The following is a 14,156-nucleotide window of genomic DNA, read 5'->3' on the forward strand; positions in this document are numbered from 1 at the left end:
AGTGACGAGGCTAGGACCAGACTCCAGATAAACCTGTGCAGTTATGTACTATATGGAGGAAAGGTAAACAGGTAATAAGCAATCAAAGCTGGGAAAGGGGAATCATGCTCCGGGGGTAGCAGATAAAACAGAATACCAAAGAATTGTAAGGAAACTACAATTTAATTTCTAACACGGATAAAGAGAAATAAGGCAACTTTCACTTTCTGTTTCATTTTGTTGCAGGCGTGCAACCCGATCCCATTTCTCATATCTTGTGGTAGGCATACCACCCGCTCCCATTTCAGTATATCTTGTGGTAGGCGTACCACCCGCTCCCATTTTATTATATCTCGTGGTAGGCATACCACCCGCTCCCAATTCATTATATCTTGTGGTAGGCGTAGCACCCGCTCCCATTTCATTATATCTCGTGGTAGGCGTACCACCCGCTCCCATTTCATTATATCTTGTGAGAGGCATACCACCCGCTCCCATTTCATTATATCTTGTGGTAGGCGTATCACCCGCTCTCATTTCATTATATCTTGTGGTAGGCGTACCACCCGCTCCCTTTTACATTTCATCACATAATCACAAGAAATCCCGGCAAGGGAACATAAATAATATAATAACTTCCAGGCAGGGAACACAACAATGTTATAATTTTTCCGGCAAGGGAACAACAATATTGAATTAGTCATCCCGGTAAGGGAGAATCAGCTATAACCAACCTCAACTCAACTTGTACTCAGTTCAATTATTGAAAATGCTCAATCATAGAAGATCATTAAGTAAAGAACCTAAGTGTCATTTAAGAACACAACAACTTTTAATTTAAGACTCACGGTCATGCTTGACACCAATGTATAGATACTCGTCACCATGCCTATACATCGTACTCAACAAGAAGCAAGTAGCAAGTATGACTCAAATTCTAATCTCTCAAGCTAGGGTTAGACCAAACACTTACCTCGATGCCTTGATCACCACTCAAATCTCAACTATAGCTTTACCCCTTGATTCCACCACCAATCCGCTCGAATCTAGTCACAAGTTACTCAATTACACCAATAAGTGCTCCCCCGGACCCACGTGGTCGAAACTCGAGGTTTGAACCAAAACCCGATTACCCATTCCTCCACGAATCCAAATATATAATTTGTTTTGAAATCGGACCTCAAATTGAGGTCCAAATCCCCAATTTTAGAAAACCTAGGTTCTACCCAAAACACCCAATTTCTCCTATAAAAATCTTTGATTTGAAGTTGAAATCATGTTAAAAGATGTTAAGGAGTGAAGAAAATGAGTTAGAAATCACTTACCAACGTTTTGGAGAAGAAAGGTTGTTTGAAAAATCGCCTCTTATGTTTTGGAGTTTTGAAAAAGTGAATAATAACTGAAATTCCCGTTTATTTATACTCCTCTCAGACCCCCAGTGCGGACCGCATCAAATGGACCGCGGCCGTACAGCTTCCACCGCGGACCGCACAAAGGCGACCGCAGCTGCGCTGGCCCCACCGTGAAGACCTGCAGTTCAGCACCCTGGGCAGACCGCACAAAAGCGACTGCGGCCGCACAACCTCCACCGCGGACCGCACAAAGGTGACCGCGACCGTGCTGGCCCCTCCGTTGTCGCGCGCGATTTCTCGCAGACCGCACTAGAGGGTTCAGAGACTACAACTTCCTGAACCTGCAACATCTGACTTTCTAAGCCTAAGGCATTCCGGAGCCCACTCGAAACTCACCCGAGCCCTCGAAACTCCAACCCAAGTATACACACAACCTTAAAAACATCCTACGGACATATTCGTGTACTCAAATGGCCAAAATAACATCACGAGCATCGAATTAAACCTCAAGATCAATAAAATTTCTCAAAACTCTTTTAAACATCAAATTTCTCAATTAAGGTCCGGATCACGTCAAACGGCGTCCGTTTTAACCAAATTTCACAGGAATGATTCAAGTCATATATAAGACCTGTACCGGTGCCGGAACCAAAATACGGGCCCGATACCATTGCTTTCTAATCAGTTTTCACTTCAAATTTCCTTAAACAATTTCTAAAAATAATTTAACTTAAAAATTCATTTCTCGAGCTAGGGACCTCGGATTCCGATTTCGGCATATGCCCAAGTCCCATATTTTTCTACGGACCCTCCGGGACCGTCAAATCATGGGTCCGGGTCCGTTTACCCAAAATGTTGACCGAAGTCAAATTTATTCATTTTAAAGTCAAGACTTAACATTTTTCACAGAATTTCATATTTAAGCTTTTCGGCTACGCGCCCAGACTGCGCACGCAAATCGAAGTGACTCTAAATGATGTTTTCAAGGCCTCAGAAGCACATAATGGGTAAGAAAACAGGTGATGACCCTTTGGGTCGTCACATGGACAGATTACAAAACGCGAGTTTTAGCCATTTTTAACATATTTGGAGCTATGGAGCTCGGATTGAAGCAATTTTTGAGGCAATTTTCACCATATGGATTGGGATAAGTGATTCTAACTCGATTTTGGTTAAAATACATGAATCTATTGTTGTTTTTATCATGAAATTAGTGAATTGGGTTGAAAATGGTAGAAATTCTCTATAAGTTATATTTAAGATTTGGAGGTCGATTTGTTGTTGGAATTTAGTAATTTTGGTATGGTTGGACTCGTGGTTGAATGAGCGTTCATATTTTGTAACTTTCGTCTGATTCCGAGATGTGGTCCCCACAGGCAATTTTTGATCTAATTTCAGATTTTATTGGAAAATTTGGTATTTTCATATGGGATTGATTCCAATAATTTGTGTTGATTGTATTGAATTATTTTTGGCTAGATTCGAACCATTCAGAGTTGGATAATCGAGGAAAATGTCTATTATTGGATTGAGATAACGTGATTTGAGGTAAGTATCTTGCCTAACCTTGTGTAGGGGAATTTTCCCTTAGGCATTGAGTCTTATGTGGAAATTGTGTGATTGAAAACCATGTACGCGAGGTGACGAGTACGTACTTGGTTTATATGTGCAAATTATATCGGTTAAAATTCGTAGAGAACCTTATGTATTAAATTGAAAAATTGTTGGGAGTTATTAAATATCTTATTTGTCATGTCTCATTCCTTATTTGTCTAGATTATTTTTATATGATAATTTGGTGCGATTGCTACTTGACTTTTATGTGAACTCTGTGTTTGTTTGAGTTGCTATTTTTATGGAAATAATTTTCATTATTGATTTTATCTACATATAAATGAGAAATTTAGTTAATAAGATGAATAAATCTATTTATTCCATGAAGTTGTGAATTAAAAAAAAGTGTTGTCCCTTGATGAATTTCTTTTCAGTTCATGTTGTTGAAATTGATATTGAGTTGTAAAGGCTGTAAATCATATTAAGGTGAAGTGTTAAATTGTGAAATATTATTTTGTTGAATTTTCACTCCCAGATATTTTGTTAGAATTTTTGTGCGCATTATGACCGAGCCGTGGGCTTCTTATTGTGGAAAAATAATGTATTGTTGATTTATGTGACAAATTATAATATTTGGGCGCCTGATGTGCAATTTGTGATATGTTGTAATATTTGAGCACTTGACATGAAATTTGTGATATGTTGTAAGATTTGAGCACTGGATGTGAAATTTGTGATATGTTGTAATATTTGAGCGCTTGACGTGAAATTTGTGATATATTGTAAGATTTAAGCACTAGATGTGAAATTTGTGATATGTTGTAATATTTGAGCACTTGATGTGTAATTTGTGATATGTTTTGATATATGTGACGACCCTGCCAGTCATCTCATGAGTTACCGCTCCATTTCCCCCATTTCAACTTCTTTATGCTTCGTTATCCGTGTTTTATGTGATTGAGTTTATTAGTTCGAGTTCGGAGAGGATTTGGTAAGAAATGAGACACTTAGTCTCTTTTAAGAAGGCTTAAGTTGGAAAAGTCAACCGGATGTTGACTTATATGTTAGAAGGCTCGGAAGGGAGTTCTGATGGTTCGGTTAGCTTCGGGAGGTGATTTGTGACTTAGGAGCGCGATCGAAATGGGTTTTGGAGTTGTAGAGAAGATTTAGGCTTGAATTGGCGAAATTGATATTTTTGCAAATTCCGGTTGATAGGCGAGATTTTGATATAGGGATCGGAATGGAATTCGAGAGTTGCAGTAGCTTCATTGTGTCATTTGGGATGTGTGTGTAAAATTTCAGGTCATTCGGATGAGATTTGATAGACCTTTTGATCGAAAGCATAATTCAAGAGTTCTTGGAGTTCTTAGGCTTGAATTCGATGTAATTTGATGGTTTTGATGTTGTCTGAGGTGTTTTGAGGATTGGAACGAGTTTGGAGGATGTTTTAGGATGCATTGGTGCTTTTGGTTGAGGTCCCGGGGACCTCGGGGTGATTTCGGGTGGCTAACGGAAAGTTTGGAGTTGAAAAATATAACAGAAAAATGCAGCAGGTGTAGCAGGTCCAAGAGGACTGCAGGGGTACGGCCGCGGTAGGCTTCGCGTGAACCGCGCGGTGATGCGGACCGCACAAAGACGGAATGCGCCCGCATAAAGACTAGCGCGGACCGCACACAGTTGTGGTGCGACCGCATGAATGGGTTTGGCAGCTTCTCTGAACTTCACTGACGCAGACCGCGTGACCATAGCGTGCGGCCGCATGGAGAGGGACGCGGACCGCATGAAGTGGGACGCGGCCGCATGAGTTTGACCTGAAGGGTACTCTATATAAATATGAGGTTTTGGGTTTTATTTGATATTTTGACCTAGAGAGCTCGGATTTTGGCGATTTTTCGAAGGTTTTTCAAGAAATTCATCGAGGTAAGTGATTTTAACTCAGATTTGGCTAGAATACATGAATCTATCACTGAATTCATCATTTAATTCGTGATTTGAGATGGAATTTGGGAAGAAAATTGTGAAACCTTTCAAAAATGTAAAATGATGATTTGAAGGACCAAATGGTATCAGAATTGGATAATTTTGGTATGGTTAGACTCATGAGGGTATGAGAATTCTGAAAATGTAAATTTTACCCGATTTCGAGACGTGGGTCCGGGGCTCGGGTTTTGCTAATTTCGAGATTTTTGATATTTTTTGAATGTTTTCGCTTGGGCTTTGTTCCCTTAGCATATTGTGACGTATTCGTTCTGATTTTGGATAGATTCGACGCGCGTGGAGGCCAATTTGAGGGGCAAAGGCATCGCGAGCAAGAGAATTAGCCAGTTCGAGGTGAGTAATGGTTGTAAATGATGTCCTGAGGGTTTGAAACCCCGGATTCATCGTAGTGCTATATTGAGGCAAGATACGCGCTGGATGATGAACGTGGGGTCTTTCACTACTGGGGATTGTGACTTGGTCCATCCCGATTGATGACTTTACTGAATATTTTACTTAAATTCATTTGTTATCATTATGATTTGGGCTGATTGCCATATTTGGGCTTCGTGCCAACTATTTGAACCCTTTGGGGATTTTTATCACTGTTTCCTCACTTCTTGACTTATTATTTGAACTCAGTCCTGTTGATATCTACTGTTTTACAAACTCAGCCACTTTTACTCAGATTTGAAACTTAAATGATATTTCTACATCATGTTTTGGGCTGAGAACTACTGTTTTACTAATGCCCAAGGGGCTTATGATGATTTCTGGACTGAGTGAGGCCGAGGGCCATATGTGAGGATATGCTGAGTGATATGAGGTCGAGGGCCTGAGATACTATTTATGCCATGCGGTGGCTTGAGTGATGTGAGGATATGCTGAGTGATGATGCCACGAGGTGGCTTGATATAGCGCTTGGTCCGTAAGGGGCCCCTCCGGAGTCTGCACACCCACAGTGAGCGCGGGTACCCATGTGGTTTGAAACAGTGGTAACAATGACACTGTATGATGCAATTTGGTCAGGTAACAATGGCTGACCATTATGCTGAGTGATTGTGAGGTAGCCCGAGGGGCTGATACTGTACTGAGAGTGAGCCCGAGGGGCTGATACTATGCTGAGCGATTGATACTGTGCCCGAGGGGCGGATTTCTACTTGTTAATTACCTGTTAAATTACCTGTTTACTTGTTTTAAAAAGGAATATCATTTGATTTCTTCACATATTTACTGCTTTAAGTGATTTTACTGCTTGATATGGAATTGCTTTGTGCCTTTACGTGTTTTCATACTTTCAGCCATTATTTGTAATTATTACTCACTGAGTCGGAGTACTCACATTACTCCCTGCACCGTGTGTGCAGATTCAGGTATAGTAGAGTCCGCACCTGAGCGCTGATTCCTTCCAGGCTAGGTAGTGATTTGGAGTTACGAGGTAGCTGTTGACGTCCGCAGCCCCTTGTCTCTCTTATCCTCTATCATTTATATTTTCTTCAGACTGTTGTATCGGATTTCATACTTTGTAGACCTATAGCAGATTTTATAGTAGCTCATGACTTGTGACACCCCGGTTTGGGCTATGTCAGGATGGTTCCTGCTGTTATTATCGTTAAATTCCACAATTTATGAATATTATATTATATGTTACTATTGTTGATGATGATTAATTATTTAAAAGAGGTGTTCCATTTTGGTCTGGCTGGCCTTGTCTCCGCGAGAGGCGCCATCACGACCGGGTTCGGGGATTGGGTTGTGACAAGTTGGTATCAGAGCCTAGGTTACTTAGGTCTCATGAGTCATGAGCAGGTTTAGTAGAGTCTCGCGGATCGGTATGGAGATGTCTGTATTTATCCTCGAGAGGCTGTAGAACCTTTAGGAAAAATTTCATATTCTTGAAACTCTTGTCATGCGAACTTGTTGGTCCGAGTACTAAACTTCTGATATTCCATTCTCTCACAGATGGTGAGGACGCGAACTACCGGACGAGGTGGACGACCACCAGTGCCACCCACTGAGGACACCAGAGGCCGTGGACGCGGTCGTGGACGTGGCAGAGCAGCGAGGACAGTACCTGTTGACCCACCAGCTACCCCAGCTCCAGATCAGGCTCCCGCTATGGATGCTCCAGTAGCACCAGTTCAGGCACCAGTTATGCCTATCGTGGTTCCGTGTCTTCAGGAGGCCTTGGCACAGATCTTATCAGTTTGCACTGGCCTGGCTCAGGCAGTTTCAGCCACTACATCAACAGCTACTTCACAAGCCGGGGGAGGCAATTAGACCCCCGCTGCTCGCACACCTGAGCAAGTAGTGCAGGGACTACAAACACCGGGGGCACCTCCAGCTCAGCCGGTTGCACCAGCTCAAGAGTTTATTATGCCAGTTATGCCGGATGATGAGCAGCGTCGTCTTGAGAAGTTTGGTAGACTCCAGCCTCCGTCATTCAGTGGTACCGAGGGCGAGGATACCCAGGGTTTTCTTGATAAGTGTCAGCGGATGTTCCGTACAGCAGGGATTCTTGAGACTAGTGGTGTGGCATTTACCATCTTTCAGTTTACTGGGGATGCCTTCACATAGTGGGAGGCGTATGAGAGGCATAGGCTAGTTGGAGCAACGCCCCTTACTTGGTAGCAGTTCTCCACTCTCTTCTTGGAGAAGTATGTGCCGCAGTCCTGCAGAGAGGAGCTGCGTAGACAGTTTGAGTGGTTGAGACAGGGGGATATGGCTGTGTCACAGTATAAGTCAAGGTTTTCTGAGTTGATTCGTCATACCATTTGGATGGTTCCGATAGATCGTGAGAGGATTAGGAGATTTGTTGATGGGCTTAACTATCACCTTCGTATTCTTATGACCTGAGAGAGGGTGTTAGGTGCTACGTTCGAGGAGGTGGTCGATATCACTCGCGAGATTGAGACGGTTTGCCGTCAGGATCGAGAGGAGAGGGAGGCCAAGAAGCCTCGAGGATCTGGCAGTTATAGTGGTGCTTCTTCGAGGGGCCAGTTTCAGCATGGTAGAGGTCGTCCTTTCAGGCATGCTCAGTCAGCCCGCCCAGAGTATCGCGGGGCATCTTTGGGTCATGGTCATCATGGATCTCAGCGGGGCCAGTCATCACTCAGTGCCCATCCAGTCCAGAGTTCATCTCGTGCCTCGTCAGCTCAGGGTTCTTCTATGCCGAGTGCATCAGCTGGTCACTCCGGTGTGAGGGGTTCCCTTCAGTCCCCTTCTCCAGCACCTGGGAGTTGTTATGAGTGTGGAGAGTTTGGACATGTGTGGAGGCAGTGTCCTTGTCGTATGGCTAGTTCATCTCAGCAGAGGGGTCAACCCTCGACTACTACTCCAGTTACCTTACCACCCGCCCAGCCAGCTAGGGGTGGAGGTCATGCAGCTAGGGGTCGCCCCAGAGGGGGAGGTCGATCAAGGGGCGGTCAGGCCCATTTCTATGCACTTCCTAGCAGGCCAGATGCTATTGCTTCAGATGCTGTCATTGCAGGTATTGTTTCAATCTGCCACAGAGATGCCTCTATATTATTTGATCCCGGTTCCACCTTTTCTTATATGTCATCATACTTTGCTCGTTATTTGGGTACGCCCCGTGAGTTTCTTGCTTTACATGTTCATGTATCTACCCTAGTGGGCGATACTGTTGTTGTAGACCGTGTGTACCGATCATGTGTGGTAACTATTGGGGGTCTAGAGACCCGAGTGGAACTATTTCTATTGAGCATGGTGGATTTTGATGTCATTTTGGGCATGGATTGGCTATCTCCGTGTCGTGCTATTCTAGACTGTCATGCTAAGACAGTCACTTTGGCTATGCCGGGTGTACCGTGGATCGAGTGGCGTAGTGTGACTTATTATATCCCTAGTAGAGTGATCTCTTTCTTGAAGGCCTAGCATATGGTTGGGAAGAGTTGCCTTTCATATCTAGCATTTGTGAGGGATGTTGGAGATGAGACTCCTAATATTGATTCTGTCCCAGTTGTGAGGGATTTTCCCGATGTTTTTCTTGCAGACCTGCTGGGCATGCCACCAGACAGGGATATTGATTTTGGTATTGACCTGGTGCCGGGCACTCAGCCCATTTCTATTCTGCCATATCGTATGGCCCCATCAGAGTTGAAGGAATTGAAAGAATAGCTTCAGGAACTCCTAGATAAGGGGTTCATTTGGCCTAGTGTGTCCCCTTGGGGTACACCGGTTTTATTTGTGAAGGAGAAAGATGGCACGATGAGAATGTGAATTGATTATAGGCAATTAAACAAAGTAACAATTAAGAACAAGTATCCTTTGCCTCGCATTGATGATTTATTTGATCAGCTTCAGGGAGCGAGGGTATTCTCCAAAATTGATCTCCGTTCGGGTTATCACCAGTTGAAGATCAGGGATTCAAATATTCTTAAGACTGCTTTCAAGACCAGATATGGTCATTATGAGTTTCTTGTTATGTCTTTCGGGCTAACCAATGCCCCAACAGCATTCATGCATTTGATGAACAGTGTATTTCGGTCTTATCTGGATTCGTTCGTTATTGTATTCATTGATGATATTCTGGTGTACTCGCATAGTCGGGAGGAGCACGCGGAGCATTTGAGAGTTGTGTTGCAGAGACTGAGGGAGGAGAAGCTTTATGCAAAATTCTCCAAGTGTGAGTTTTGGCTCAGTTCAGTGGCTTTCTTGGGGCACGTGGTGTCCAGCGTGGGTATACAAGTTGATCTGAAGAAGATAGAGGTGGTTCAGAGTTGGCCCAGACCGTCCTCAGCCACAGAGATTCGTAGCTTTCTTGGGTTAGCAGGCTATTATCGCCGGTTTGTTCAGGGATTTTCATCCATTGCATCGCCCTTGACCAAGTTGACTCAGAAGGGTGCTCCATTCGTATGGTCGGACGAGTGTGAGGAGAGCTTTCAAAAGCTCAAGACAGCCTTGACCACAGCTCCAGTGTTGGTTTTGCCATCAGCTTTAGGTTCATATACTGTGTATTGTGATGCTTCAAGAGTTAGGATTGGTTGTGTGTTGATGCAGGAGGGTAGAGTTATTGCTTATGCTTCTTGACAATTGAAGCCCCATGAGAAGAACTACCCCGTTCATGATTTGGAGTTGGCTGCCATAGTTCATGCATTGAAGATTTGGAGGCATTACTTGTATGGCGTATCTTGTGAGGTGTTCACTGATCATCGCAGTCTTCAGCATTTGTTCAAGCAAAAGGATCTTAATTTGAGGCAGCGGAGATGGTTGGAGTTGCTTAAGGATTATGATATCACTATATTGTACCATCCGGGAAAGGCCAATGTGGTGGACGATGCTTTGAGCCGAAAGGCAGTGAGTATGGGGAGTTTGGCATATATTCCAGTTGAGGAGAGACCCTTTGCAGTTGATGTTCAGGCCTTGGCCAATCGGTTCATGAGGTTGGATATTTCGGAGCCCAGTCGGGTGTTGGCTTGTGTGGTTTCTCGGTCTTCTTTATATGATCGCATCAAAGAGCGCCAGTATGATGATCCGTATTTGCTTGTCCTTAGGAATAGATTCCAGCATGATGATGCCAGAGATGTGACCGTCGGTGATGATGGTGTGTTGAGGATGCATGGCCGGATTTGTGTGCCCAATGTGGATGGGCTTAGAGAGTTGATTCTGGAGAAGGCCCATAGCTCGCGGTATTCCATTCATCCAGGTGCCGCGAAGATGTATCAGGATTTGAGGCAGCACTATTGGTGGAGAATAATGAAGAAAGATATTGTGGGATTTGTAGCTCGGTGTCTCAACTGTCAGCAGGTGAAATATGAGCATCAGAGACCGGGTGGCTTGTTTCAGCAGATGGTTATTCCCGAGTGGAAGTGGGAGAGAATCACTAGGGACTTTGTGGTTGGACTTCCTCGTACTTTGAAGAAGTTCGATGCTATTTGGGTGATTGTGGATCGGCTGACCAAGTCTGCGCACTTCATTCCTGTGTGTACCACCTATTCTTCAGAGCGGTTGGCAGAGATTTATATCTGGGAGATTGTTCGGTTGCATGGCGTTCCTGTTTCCATCATCTCAGATAGAGGTACTCAGTTTACTTCGCAGTTTTGGAGAGTCGTGCAGAGAGAGTTGGGTACTCAGGTAGAGTTGAGCACAATGTTTCATCCTCAGACGGACGGACAGTCCGAGCGTACCATTCAAATATTGGAGGACATGTTGCGTGCTTGTGTTATTGACTTTGGAGGTTCATGGGATAAGTTTCTACCACTTGCAAAGTTTGCTTACAACAACAGCTACCAATCGAGTATTCAGATGGCTCCATATGAGGCTTTGTATGGGAGGCGGTGTAGATCTCCGGTTGGTTGGTTCGAGCCCGGCAAGTCTAGACTATTGGGGACAGATTTGGTTCAAGATTCCTTAGAGAAGGTGAAGGTGATTCAGGAGAGGCTTCGTACAGCACAGTCACGTCAGAAGAGTTATGCGGACCGGAAGGTTCGAGATGTGTCCTACATGGTCGGTGAAAAGGTCTTGCTGAGGGTTTCGCCCATGAAGGGTGTTATGAGATTTGGGAAGAAGAGCAAGTTGAGTCCTCGGTTCATTGGGCCTTTTGAGGTGCTTCGGAGGATTGGGGAGGTGGCTTATGAGCTTGCTTTGCCACCCCGCCTATCGAGTGTGCATCCGGTATTTCATGTCTCTATGCTCCAGAAGTATAATGGGGATCCGTCTCATGTTTTGGACTACAACACGGTTCAGTTGGATGATGATTTGACCTTTGATGTGGAGCCAGTAGCTATTTTGGGTCGCCAGGCTCGGAAATTGAGGTCAAAGGATATAGCTTCAGAGAAGGTGCAATGGAGGAGGCTACCTGGGAGACCGAGCGGGAGATACGGAGCAGATATCCTCATCTGTTTTGAGGCTTCAGGTATGTTTCTTGACTCGTTCGAGGACCAACGTTTGTTTAAGTTGGGGAGGATGTGACGACCCGGCCAGTCGTCTCATGAGTTACCGCTCCATTTCCCCCATTTCAGCTTCTTTACGCTTCGTTATCCGTGTTTTATGTGATCGAGTTTATTAGTTCGAGTTCGGAGAGGATTTGGTAAGAAATGAGACACTTAGGGGTCGTTTGGTAGGGTGCATAAGAATAATGTTGAATATGGTGTATTAGTAATGCTGGTATTAGTTATGCTTGCATTAGTTATGCTGGTATTAGTTATGCTGACATATTTCTTATCCATTGTTTGGTTTGATGTATTAAAGCATTGTGCAATTTCTAAAAGAATTGTTTGTTTACAAAAATGCCCTCACAGTTAGTCCATCACAACTTTCTAAATGAAACATATGTTGAGAAATATTTTTATCGCAAAAAGTTTTAAAAAAATTATTTAATTTGTCTACCTATATTGTAAAATAGAACTAAATATTTATTTATAAAAAAGGAAATATGCTAAGTATTTATTTATTTACTAGGGCTATAATTTCATATCTCACTATTTGGATTATTTTAAACTTCCATCAATATAATAACTAGCATATTGTAATCAAGCATAAATGTTGAAGGACAATTTTGTCTCTAACTAAGCTAACGCATGCATTAAAATCCATTGCATTGCTAATACCATTGTTTTCTATGCATTAGTTATGCATAGGATAATACCAAATAGGATGTATAACTAATGCTTGCATAACTAATGCATAGGTTCAAAATGTCTACCAAACAATGTATTATTAATACACAAAGCTAATGCATGCATTATTTTATCTAATGCATCCTACCAAACGACCCCTTAGTCTTTTTTAAGAAGGCTTAAGTTGGAAAAGTCAACCGGATGTTGACTTATGTGTTATAAGGCTCGGAAGGGAGTTCCGATGGTTCGGTTAGCTTCAGGAGGTGATTTGTGACTTAGGAGCGCGATCGGAATGAGTTTTGGAGTTGTAGAGAAGATTTAGGCTTGAATTGGCGAAATTGATATTTTGGCAAATTCCGGTTGATAGGCGAGATTTTGATATAGGGGTCGGAATGGAATTCCGAGAGTTGCAGTAGCTTCATTGTGTCATTTGGGATGTGTGTGCAAAATTTCAGGTCATTCGGACGAGATTTGATAGACCTTTTGATCGAAAGCATAATTCAAGAGTTCTTGGAGTTCTTAGACTTGAACTCGATATAATTTGATGGTTTTGATGTTGTCTGAGGTGTTTTGAGGATTGGAACGAGTTTGGGGGATGTTTTAGGATGCGTTGGTGCTTTTGGTTGAGGTCCCGGGGACCTCGTGGTGATTTCGGATGGCTAACGGGAAGTTTAGAGTTGAAAAATATAACCGAAAAATGCAGCAGCTATAGCAGGTCCAAGAGGACTGCAGGGGTGCTGCCGCGGTAGGCTTCGCGTGAACCACGCGGTGATGCAGACCGCACAAAGACGGAATGCGGCCGCATGAAGACTGGCGCGGATCGCACAAAGTTGTGGTGCGGCCGCATGAATGAGTTTGGCAGCTTCTCTGAACTTCACTGACGCGGACCGCGTGACCATAGCGTGCGGCCGCATGGAGAGGGACGCGGGCCGCATGAAGTGGGACGCGACCGCATGAGTTTGACCTGAAGGGTACTCTATATAAATATAAGGTTTTGGGTTTTATTTGATATTTTGACCTAGAGAGCTCGGATTTTGGCAATTTTTCGAAGGTTTTTCAAGAAATTCATCGGGGTAAGTGATTTTAACTCAGATTTGGCTAGAATACATGAATCTATCACTGAATTCATCATTTAATTCGTGATTTGAGATGGAATTTGGGAAGAAAATTGTGAAACCTTTCAAAAATGTAAAATGATGATTTGAAGGACCAAATAGTATCGGAATTGGATAATTTTGGTATGGTTAGACTCGTGAGGGTATGAGGATTCTGAAAATGTAAATTTTACTCGATTTCGAGACGTGGGCCCGGGGCTCGGGTTTTGCTAATTTCGAGATTTTTGATATTTTTCGAATGTTTTCGCTTGGGCTTTGTTCCCTTAGCATATTGTGACGTATTCGTTCTGATTTTGGATAGATTCGATGCGCGTGGAGGCCAATTTGAGGGGCAAAGGCGTCGCGAGCTAGAGAATTAGCCAGTTTGAGGTGAGTAATGGTTGTAAATGATGTCCTGAGGGTTTGAAACCCCGGATTTGCACATCGTAGTGCTATATTGAGGCAAGATATGCGCTGGATGATGAGCGTGGGGTCTTTCACTACTGGGGATTGTGACTTGGTCCATCCCGATTGATGACTTTACTGAATATTTGACTTAAATTCATTTGTTATCATCATGATTTGGGCTGATTGCCATATTTGGGCTTCGTGCCAACTATTTG

The sequence above is a fragment of the Nicotiana tabacum genome, chromosome 1 (assembly GCF_000715075.1).
Source record: "Nicotiana tabacum cultivar K326 chromosome 1, ASM71507v2, whole genome shotgun sequence".
Lineage (NCBI taxonomy): Eukaryota > Viridiplantae > Streptophyta > Magnoliopsida > Solanales > Solanaceae > Nicotiana > Nicotiana tabacum.